The sequence below is a fragment of the Octodon degus genome, unplaced genomic scaffold (genome assembly GCF_000260255.1).
Source record: "Octodon degus isolate 3935 unplaced genomic scaffold, OctDeg1.0 scaffold00080, whole genome shotgun sequence".
Classification (NCBI taxonomy): domain Eukaryota; kingdom Metazoa; phylum Chordata; class Mammalia; order Rodentia; family Octodontidae; genus Octodon; species Octodon degus.
The window spans coordinates 7,007,364-7,017,776 of NW_004524656.1; positions in this window are offsets into that span (position 1 = coordinate 7,007,364).

A 10,413-nucleotide genomic window follows, 5' to 3' on the forward strand; every position below is an offset into this window, starting at 1 on the left:
TATATATGTATATATATATATTTTTTTCTTTTCCCTTTCTTTTCTCCATTCCCCATCCCAGTTCCTCTTTTCTTTTGAAGTTTCTTCCCACTTTACAGTATCTATTGTACATTTTTTTTTTTTTTTTTTGTGGTATAAGGGATCGAACTCAGGATCGCATGCTTACCCGGTAAGCCCTTATTCCACTGAGCTATCTCCCCAGCCCCTGCACATTTTGAATTTTGTTTACTCTTTCAGCTTCTCACACTAGGGAGACAACATGATGCTTATGCATGCGCATCTGTTGGATTTCACTGATGAGTACCAGCTCCAGTTGCGTCCATCTACCTATGAAAGTCTCTGAGGCTTTACTAGCTATAACATTTCTGTTCAGGAAGATGAAGGTGGAATGGAAGTGGATAGTGGAGATGGCTGCACAATGTGGGAATGTACTTAATGTCACTGAATAGAACTTGGAGACGTTTAAATTGGTAAATTTTATTTCGTATTCATTTTCTGTGTAGACACAAAAATCACTGTACAACTTTTGAGGACTTACTCATTGTTCTAGTTTCCGAAGATATTGTAGTGGAAAAAACTCTAAGTCTGTTTCTTTTTCTTTTTTATTTTCCAAGTCTGTTTCTTTTGTCTTAGGTACTTTTCCCTCATTGATGAGACAAAATATTCAACACCCAAAGTTAAGGGAAGAAACATTTATCTAGGTCACAGTTTATAACGGTTTCAGACTGTAATTGGCTGGCTCCAAGGCAGGGTGTTACAAGGCAGTAGGGCAGTAGTTCATGGCAGGGGGAGGATCATGGTAATGTTCATGGTAATGGGGAGGGGGAGGGACTTTCTGTCCCTTGTATTGTATGAAGGCTGCCTGTCCTAGATTGGGTATGGCACTCAACACACCTTTAATCCCAGCATGCTTAATCCAAAAATTGTACTATGAATCAATCACTCTAGGTTCAGCTACCTCCAAAAAGCCCTAGCATGTACCTAAAAAGCACTGCATGAGGCTTTGCAAGGACATCTAGACACAAACTATAACATGTTCCTGAAACACAACCTGTTGAGAGTAGAGTAATGACTCACCATTTAAGATTAATGGATTGGGACAGGGATATAGCTCAGTAGCACAAGCACCTGCCTGCAAGCATGAGGTCCTGAGTTCAATCCCTGATACTGAAAAAGTACTGGAGCGGCTGAGGGGGTAGCTCAGTGGTTGAGAATTTGCCTAACCTGCATGAGGTCCTGGATGCAGTACCTCAGCGCATGTGTATGCATGTACACACACACACACACACACACACACACATCACTCAATAAACATTTCTGGAATAACTAGGTAGCTATCTTGTTCAAAAGTTGGTCAATCTGTTAGCTCCTACACTAAAATTAATTCATGAAAAATCAGAGAATGTATAAGATGAAATGAAGAGGGCCGGAGAGATAGCTCAGCAGACTAAGTGCCTGCTTAGGCAAGTACAGGGACCTGGCTCAATCCCCAGAACCACATACAGCAGTGGCCCCGCACCCCTGGCGGTGCACTGAGCCACTGAGTCCCGGCATGGTGGCACACACCTGTAATCCCAGCGCTGGGGAGGCTGAAAACAGGAGGATCACTGCAAGTCTGAGCTATGTAGTGAGACCCTGTACCAAATAGATTAAAAAAAAAAAGAAATGAAGAGAATGCTAGAGGATTAATGAAATTTTTAAAAAGATTAATCTTAAAATTAGGGACGATATTCCTAAATGTGAAACATAAAAGACCAGTAAATTTTGCTACAGGTATTATTTGAAGATATGCATGTAAAATCAACCATGAACAAAATTTAAAACATAACAAAATCAGAAAAATACTTGCAGCTAATAAAAAGATCTAGTTGCTTAAGTACGTAAGAGGCTGGTGCAAGTCAATAAGGAAAAATGGGCCAGGGAGATGGTTCAGTAGAATAACTGCTTCCCTGACAAGCGCAAGGGCCTGAGTTCAATCCCTGGTTCTGGAAAAAAAAAGAATAGAATAAAAAGAAATGGGATGGTAATAAGGAAAAATAACACAAAGAGACTCTTGACATATATGAGCCTATATTTCACAAGAAAAATACATCATTCTTGCCCAGTTTTAATAAGAAAAATGTAAAAAACCACACTGAGATGACATTTCAACTTAGATTGATACAGTTTAATAAATTAAAAAATATAGCCCAGGCTTGGTGATGTATGCCTATCATCCTAGCACTTGGGAGGTTGAGGCAGGAGGGTTACTGCAAGTTCAAGGCCAGCCTAGGTCACATAGTGAATTTGAGGGTAGGTTCTTTATAGTGAGAGCCTGTCTCTTAAAAGAAAACTATCTATATCTATATCTATACCCATCTCTATAGATATAGATATAGATATAGATATAGATATAGATATAGATATAGATATAGATATAGGCTAAAGCAAGAATATCACTAGATCAAACCAGCCTGGGCAATTTCTTGAAAATCTGTCTCTAAATAAGAAAAAATGAAGGGGCTGGAGACAAAGCTTATAGAGGGCCCCTGGGTTCAATCTCCACTACTGTAGACAGCTAATTTAGTTATAAGTGTTACAGTCAGTCAGACATTGCTGGGCCCGCAAAAGAGAAGACAGCCCTGGCCGGAGGCACATTCACTGAAGGCGAGGCTTCCAGGCTTCTGGAAAAAGAGGAATGACCACACCGACATACCTCCACTAGGAACAAACAGCCCTGATTGATATCTAAATGGGCATCAATCACCCGTGGGGCAGATGACCAGAACCTCCTTAACTCAGCTTTCCAGGAAAGTCCTTGTGCAGTCCATGTACTCTTGCTGTGTGACTTGCTTCCCAAGTCGAACTCCATTTAATCAGTATTACCTAAGAGACCATACTTGATGTCATTTTATTGGCTCACCATAGTTTCGTCCTACCTCATACACCCCTTGTCAACTCCCATGTTATCAATATTTCCTAAGTGACTGTACTTTTAATCTACTTAGTTGACTTATAGTTTTGTCCCACCTTGAACCTTCCTCACCTCAAGGTTTTGCTCAATAAAACATCCTTGAGAAGTGGGGTTGGTGGGCAACCAAGCCACTGTCTGGGCCTCTCTGTCTGTGTTAGCCAGAAGCTGTCTTTCAATAAGTTATTCCTACTCTTAAGCTCTGTTGCTCCTGGACTTCATTCCTCAATTTTAGAGAACACAAACTCAACGTTTTGGACAACTGGCAGGTTGGGAATGATATTTCCCATATATTATTTGGAGGTCCTATATCCTTATGTCATGTGTCCTATATCACAAGTGCAGTGGGGGGATGGGAGAATTGAAAAATACACAGTTGAAATATATATAGAGTAACAGGCAATTTAGTGTATTTTTATTGGCAGGATGTACAGGAACAACCCCTATGAAGTACAACTTGGCAATGTATAATAAAATTACAAATGAAAATGTATTATAAGGGCCCGTGAGATAGCTCAGTGGACTAAGCTCCTTGCTTTCGCAAGCGCAGAGACCAGGGTTTGACACCTGGTTCTGCCTTGCCAGCTCCATCCCCCAGGGCTTGCTGAGCCAGTGACAGTCAGGGTGTGGTGGTGCACACCTGTAATTCCAGCACTGGGGAGGCTGAAAACAGGAGGATCACAAGTCTGAGCTGTGTAGTGAGCACAGGTGTGCTCCATCTCATCTGACCCAGTGACATTTATTTATTTACATTCATTGTTAGAGCTAAATCAATAAAACTAAAACAACAAAAGGAAGATATAAGATATGGGTTCACTTGAGAAGGGTGGCTTCATGTCATGAGTGGAGCTGGCAACCCACTTTCTGGGCCTTTTTCTGTCCTTTTTTTTTTTTTTTTTTTGAAACGGGGTCTCACTGTACAGTTCAGGCTGATCTTGAACTCTCAGAGATCATCCTGCCTCAGCCTCCTGAGTGCTGGAGTTAAAGGTGTGAGCCACCATACCCTCTGTCCTTAAGCAGAAGCTTTCTGTCTCTCAATAAATTCTTTCTACTCTTAACCACTGGTTGTTCCTAGAATTCAGTTAATGATTTTAGAGAATATGAACTTGGTATTTCAGACATCTAGCAGGTTGGAAATTATAAGATTTCCCTTATGCTAGTTGGATTATTTGGTGGTCCTATATGGTCCTTATATCATTTGGAGGTCCTACTGAGCTAATTGGATGGAGGCAGGAGTTTGCTTCTGTTTCATAGATCCTGAATTGCTACTTGCTTTAGGTGATACAATTTTTGTGCGATAAATTTTACATTTTTATCAATGATTAGTGTTTTGTTAAAATGTTGATAAATTTTAAGTTGAGAACATGAGAAGATAATGATGCTTCTTTTTTTTTTTTAAATTGTGTGTGTGTGTGTGTGTGTGTGTGTGGCCAGCTCAGCCCACCAGGGGGCGGTGCTGGCTGGCATGTGGTGCTGGGGGATTGAACCGCAGTCCCTGTGGTTTGCTAAGCTTGTTCTAAGTAGATGCTTTAGACCACTGAGCCATCTCACCAGCCCAATGATGCTTCTTTAATGAGATATTTTATTGTGTTTTGTATACGTAGCATTTGGACTTTGTTGCTGAATTTACTAGTGTTTGACCTGCCTTGTGATTTTGTTATTGCAGACAACAGCGCTAAGAAAAAGTAGTATTAGAGTGCCCTCTACTGGAAGTTAGTATGAAATACTATAAAATGATCCATTCATGAAATCTAGTTCTTATTTAGAAACTGTGAGACCCTTTCCACCAGTTAAAAGATTATGGGTCAGGGCTAGGGATATAGCTCAGCAGCGCAAGTGCCTGACTGGCAAGTGCAAGGTCCTGAATTTGGTTTCTATTAAAAAAAGATGATGGGTCAGTAGCCGTTCTTAAGACTTAGGAAACAAGTTTCACTAGACATGCTGATGTGATCCTTCTCTACATTCTAGAGAAAATGCTGTGCCTGGCTTGCCTCAGTTTCCTTTCTGGCCTGATCTGCTGCTAGAGAGGAGGCAATCTTTTCTGATCTTCCCTCCACTTTGTACTTTCTTTTGTATTCTCCTTTTAGAGAAAGAGGAACTCTAAACTGCCCCGACCTTATTCTCCTGTCCAACAATTTAGTTAATCCCATAGAATGTGAGCATTTGCTAACCCTGAAGGCAGGGAAGTCATTTTAGATGAGGAATATACCACCTGTCTCTGGTTCAAATGAAACACGAGAAATTTGCCTGTCCATGAGAACACACAGAAAAGTCATGTCCTAGCTTAGTGTTCTGGGCAACAGTTTTCCTTGGGAGACTGGACATGAGACCCCGTAGAAAGAACTGACTTCTGGGTAAAACTAGAAGGAGCTATTTTCCCAAGCACAATACTCTTACCTGCCTCTATATGTGACAGATCTCTTGCAGGTTAGAATTTTTGAACTTCTGATTCAGAGTCATTTATTCAAAAGCAAGTCCTAAATAATATACTTAGAACACTCATTTTTTCTTTCACTCTTTCAAAGGGTTAAAAGCAGCTCTTTGGGTTTTTTGATTATTCATTTAATTTTCTGTTTGGCAATGCAGTTGGAATCAGTCATGGCTTTTGTCTTTGGAGGCATGTTTTACTAAGGATTAGAAATCCCCCCTGGCCCCGAGCCCACCCAGAACAAATGCAGGAGACATTAGCATGGAAGAAATTGGAAAGCACACGCTTGAAATCTCTGAAATAATGGCATCGGAAATAAAGAAACAACTGCAGAAAGGTATAGACGAAATCAGATCAGAAATAATTTCTGAAGTAAAAAAAGAAATGGTAACTGTAATGAAAGAAGTACTAAGTGCTTCTAAAGAGGACAGTGATAAAAAATAGAGCAGAATAGAAAAATGATGGAATCCTTAAATAAGCAACATAGGAAAGAAATAGAAAATATGAAGCAGATGCAAAGTGACATACAGGAAATTAAAACCTCAATCACAAGCTGGCAAAACCATTTGAATGAAAGTGAAAATAAACTTTCAGACCTTAAAGACACCATCGCAGCTAGTGAAAAAGTAAGAAAAGATCTCTTAAAAACAACTAGGATGCAGGAAAAAATAATTCAATACCTGCAAGATGATACAAAGATGAACAACATAAGACTAAGAGGCATCAATGAGAAAGAAGGAGTCAATGCAAATGATATAAAAAGAATATGGATGGAAGTAATTGCAGAAAACTTCCCAAATATGAGGAAACTATATGACATTCAGGTAACTGAAGTATATATAACTCCAAATAACATCAACCCCATTAAAAACACATCCAGACATACAATAATCAAAATCCCAGAAATTCAGCATAGGAACAGTATACTAAAAGCCACTAAAGAAAAGAAACATCACATTTAAAGGAAAACTCATCAGAATAATGGCAGATTTCTCTTCACAAACCATCAAGTCAAGAAGAGCATGGAGCAAAGTACTTCAAGTCTTGCAAGAAAACAAATTCCAACCCAAATTGATATACCGTGCAAAACTCTCAAGTATAATGGAGAAGTGAACTACTTCCATGACAAAGAACAACTAAAGAATTTCATGATGACAAAGCCAAACCTACAAAGGCTACTAAAAGATGTTCTAAGGGCTGGCCAAATGGCTCAGGGGATTGAAGCGCCTGCAAGCAGGTGCATGGGCTGGGGGTTCAATCTCCAGGCCTGCTGTGCTGTGGTTGCCCCGCCCCGGAGGCGCGCTGAGACAGCAATTGAGATGGCGTGGTGGTGTGCGCCTGTAATCCCAGCTCTTGGGAGGCTGTAAACAGGCAGATCACTACAAGTCTGATCTAATAGTGAGACTCTGAACACCCCATAGATCCTTTCCTAAAACAAAACAAAACAAAACAAAACAAAACAAAACAAACAAAAAAAGATGTTCTAGAGAGGGAGCAAAATGACCACAACTCCATGAATGAGAATGGAAAGAACCCACCAAATAGGGCAAACAATTAAACACAGGAGAATAAGAGGTATACAAAAGCATTCTTTCAGTTATTCTTTTGTATACAGCAGCAAGATATTTCCATCAGCATACTCTACAAATGGACTTCTCCTGCACACTATGGGTCATAATTCTATCCGGGTCTACAGGGTGGATATTAAGGAAATAGCAGTAGTTCAGTCCCACAAGTGACACCTGGTCACCAGTAAGCATCATGGACACTGTCCAGGTCTACAACATACTAGAACTTGTGTGATATCCTATTCCCAAACTGTTAGAAGTGCTGGTCATTTATGTGCCATTCCAGTATTTATCTTATGGCCATTTTTTTTTTTTTTTGTGGTACCAGGGATTGAACTCAGGACCTTGTGCTTGCCAGGCAAGAGCTTATTCTACTGAACTATCTCCCTGGTCCTTATCTTGTGTTTTATTCTTAATAATTCCTTACTATCATGAAAACTTTTTCTTAGTTCAATTGTTTTGAAACATTTAATTTTTAATTAATTAATACTTAATTTTCTAAATATTGTTGAATCTTAATTTTCACTTTAAGATTTCTACTGTATCTTTGACTTACAATATACTTAAAAGACGTGGTATGATTATTTTCTCCTAGTATTAGAAACTTTAAAAAGTATATTTCCATTTTCCCTTGACTTTATATTACTTCTTCCTTGTCTTTTCTACACACTTACATAGACACACACAAAGAGACATACATATATATATATGCATATATATATACATATACACACATATATGAAAAAATATGTGTATAGCCTGACATAAGATTGATACTGTTTTGTAGAAATCTTTAACGACCTTTTAGATGGGTTCATCTAATATATTTTACATAGTCCTGCGTAACTATCACTTTGAGAGCTCTTTATTGTTTATCCAGGAGTTGACCATACTGCAAACTTCTCTTGCCTTCTGAATTATGCTCTTTGTTATTTCTATATGCTCCATCTGGAGGTATTAGAATATTTCAAGTTTGTATAACTGGAAAATATTTTACTTTTAGTTTTCAAAGGTGTGTTTGCTAAGTATAAAATTCAAAGAGGACAGATTTTTTTTTCAGTCCTTTAAACTAGTCTAGTTTCTTACACACTTGGTCTTTATTTTTGCTTTCCAATGTGGAATAAGATGCTATTTAATTTTGTTCTTCCATAGCTAGTATTTTTTATGTATATGCTTTAATGATTTTTTTCTTTACAATAAGTTTTGGACAATTTCACTTTTGTGTATCTTGGTAGGATTTTATTCAAATTTCTTGTGCAAAAGGCTCATTTTTCTTGGAAATGTGGTGCTATAAGTTCAACTAAATTCAGAAATTTAAAATCTCTATTGCCTACCCATTTCTACTTTGAGAATTCTAATTATATGAATATAAGTTTCTTGATTTTTGTCACAGAGTGAACTATTATATGACTGATCTGTAAATTCTTTCTTTTTCACTTTTATTTTGGACAATTTTTATTGTTATATTCATTTAAGTTTGTAAATAATTTATTTACAATGTGCAACCTATTATTAATCTCATGCTATGTATTCATTTCAGAAATATTTTTCTAAAATTCACTCTGTCTACATCTTATACCTTTCACATTTCAATATTTGTCTGCAATTTTTATTTTTTATAATTTATTTGTTTTATTTATTTATTTGTGTGTGTGTGTGTGTGTGTGTGTGTGTGTGTTTGTGTGTGTGTGGCCAGCTCAACCCGCCTGGGGGCAGGGCTGGCTGGCATGTGGTGCTGGGGGATTGAACCACTGTCCATGTGCTTTGCTAAGCTTGCTCTAAGTAGGTGCTTTAGACCACTGAGCCATCTCACCAGCCCCATGTCTACAATTTTTAACATGCTATGTAATTATTGGTTTTCAATAAAGGTAATAAAAAAAGTCTTCCCAGGAAAGTCTTGACCTTAATTGTCTTTCTGCACCTGAGGTGCTTAGGGTTTAGTTCTTGGGTCCTACTTAGAGTCACTCTTCTGCTGCTTCTCCACTGCACTTCCCCTGAGAAATAAAACAATTTACAACAGTGTTTGGCAGAAGGAAATTCTCTCCTCAATGGCTGATAAATTTCAGCACCAAGTTTCCAGAATGGTGAGTTTCCTCTCACTGGGATCCTTCCAGAGTGGAAGTGACCTTCACTTATCTCTGAGTCATATTAAAAAAATTGGTCTAGATATAATCCTGAAGCTCTCAAAGAATAAATGTAGAAGTTTTAGTCCAATGTTATCTTCCTTTTAGTCTTTAGGCAGAACTGGAGACTAGCTCTTACTTCTCCCTCCCCTCAAGAACAGGATACGGGAGAACCTTTTCTGTAACAGCCTACAACTTCGGTGAATCACCCAACCTCCTAAGCAGGGAGATTTCTGGGGCCCAGAGGACAAGAATCAACAAATGTACAGTGTGTAAAATGAGGGTCTCCAAGAGGAAAATGTGTCCTATGTTTTCATGGAAAGCAACATGGGCAAGCAAAGTCATGATTCATCCTGATGGTTGACACTGACAGGAGCTGAAAGGCTCTTTACGTGGTTCCAGAGTAATGCCCAAGGAGACTTATCTGACTTGGATAGCCAACAAGAGGTTAATTTTTTTTTTTTTGTATCAGGGATACAACTCAGGACCTTACGCTTGCCAGACAGGTGTTTATGCCACTGAGCTGTCTCCCTGGCCAAGGGGTTTAGTTTAATTAACACAGGTCTCACTGTAACTTGGTCTTGAACACTCTGCATGTAAGAATAACCAAAGATACACAAAAACAATGTCATAGCAATAAGTGAAATATAAAAGGGGCTCTAATTGCTGACACTTTTGGGCAGTTTCCAGCTATACTAATAGCTGACCACTGTCATGAGTCATTATGAAAAACTACAATGGAATCTATAACAGGTCAACAAGAATCTTTAAATTTTTTAACTAAAATTGTCCTTCAAAACCACCAAATCCCATCTTCTTACAGCTGAAACTGGAAAGACTTATGACAAAATATGACTCCATCAGTAGAGAGGTCTAAGAGCCTGTGGGTTTCAATCGCTATTCCAGTCCCTTAGTCTTGGCCCTTTCCCCAACATGCCTTTCCATTCTAGTACTTCTGCTTTCATTATACCTGCTCTCATTTCTCAAAAAATTGTTTATTCTTGCCTAGAGGCTGCCAGACTTGACGTGATCAAGCAAATGGAACCAACAATAAATGTGCCATACTCCTAATGGGGTCCACCCGATAACCTTGTAGAGAGAGTTCATAAGAGCTGAGCCACAACATGACTTCTATCTGAGGCCATTAGATGAGCTTTCTGGGGGAGACCCCTGACCGCAATTGCACCTATACTGACCCTTCTCAGCTCAAAGCAGCTAGATGGAAACTATGCCCAATCTCCCCTAACCACAATTAGGGATACTGCTTCAGAGGGGAAGAATGGTATACATAGCTAAGTTATTTAGATTTGTTTTGATTATTTATTTATTTGGTATACGGTCTTT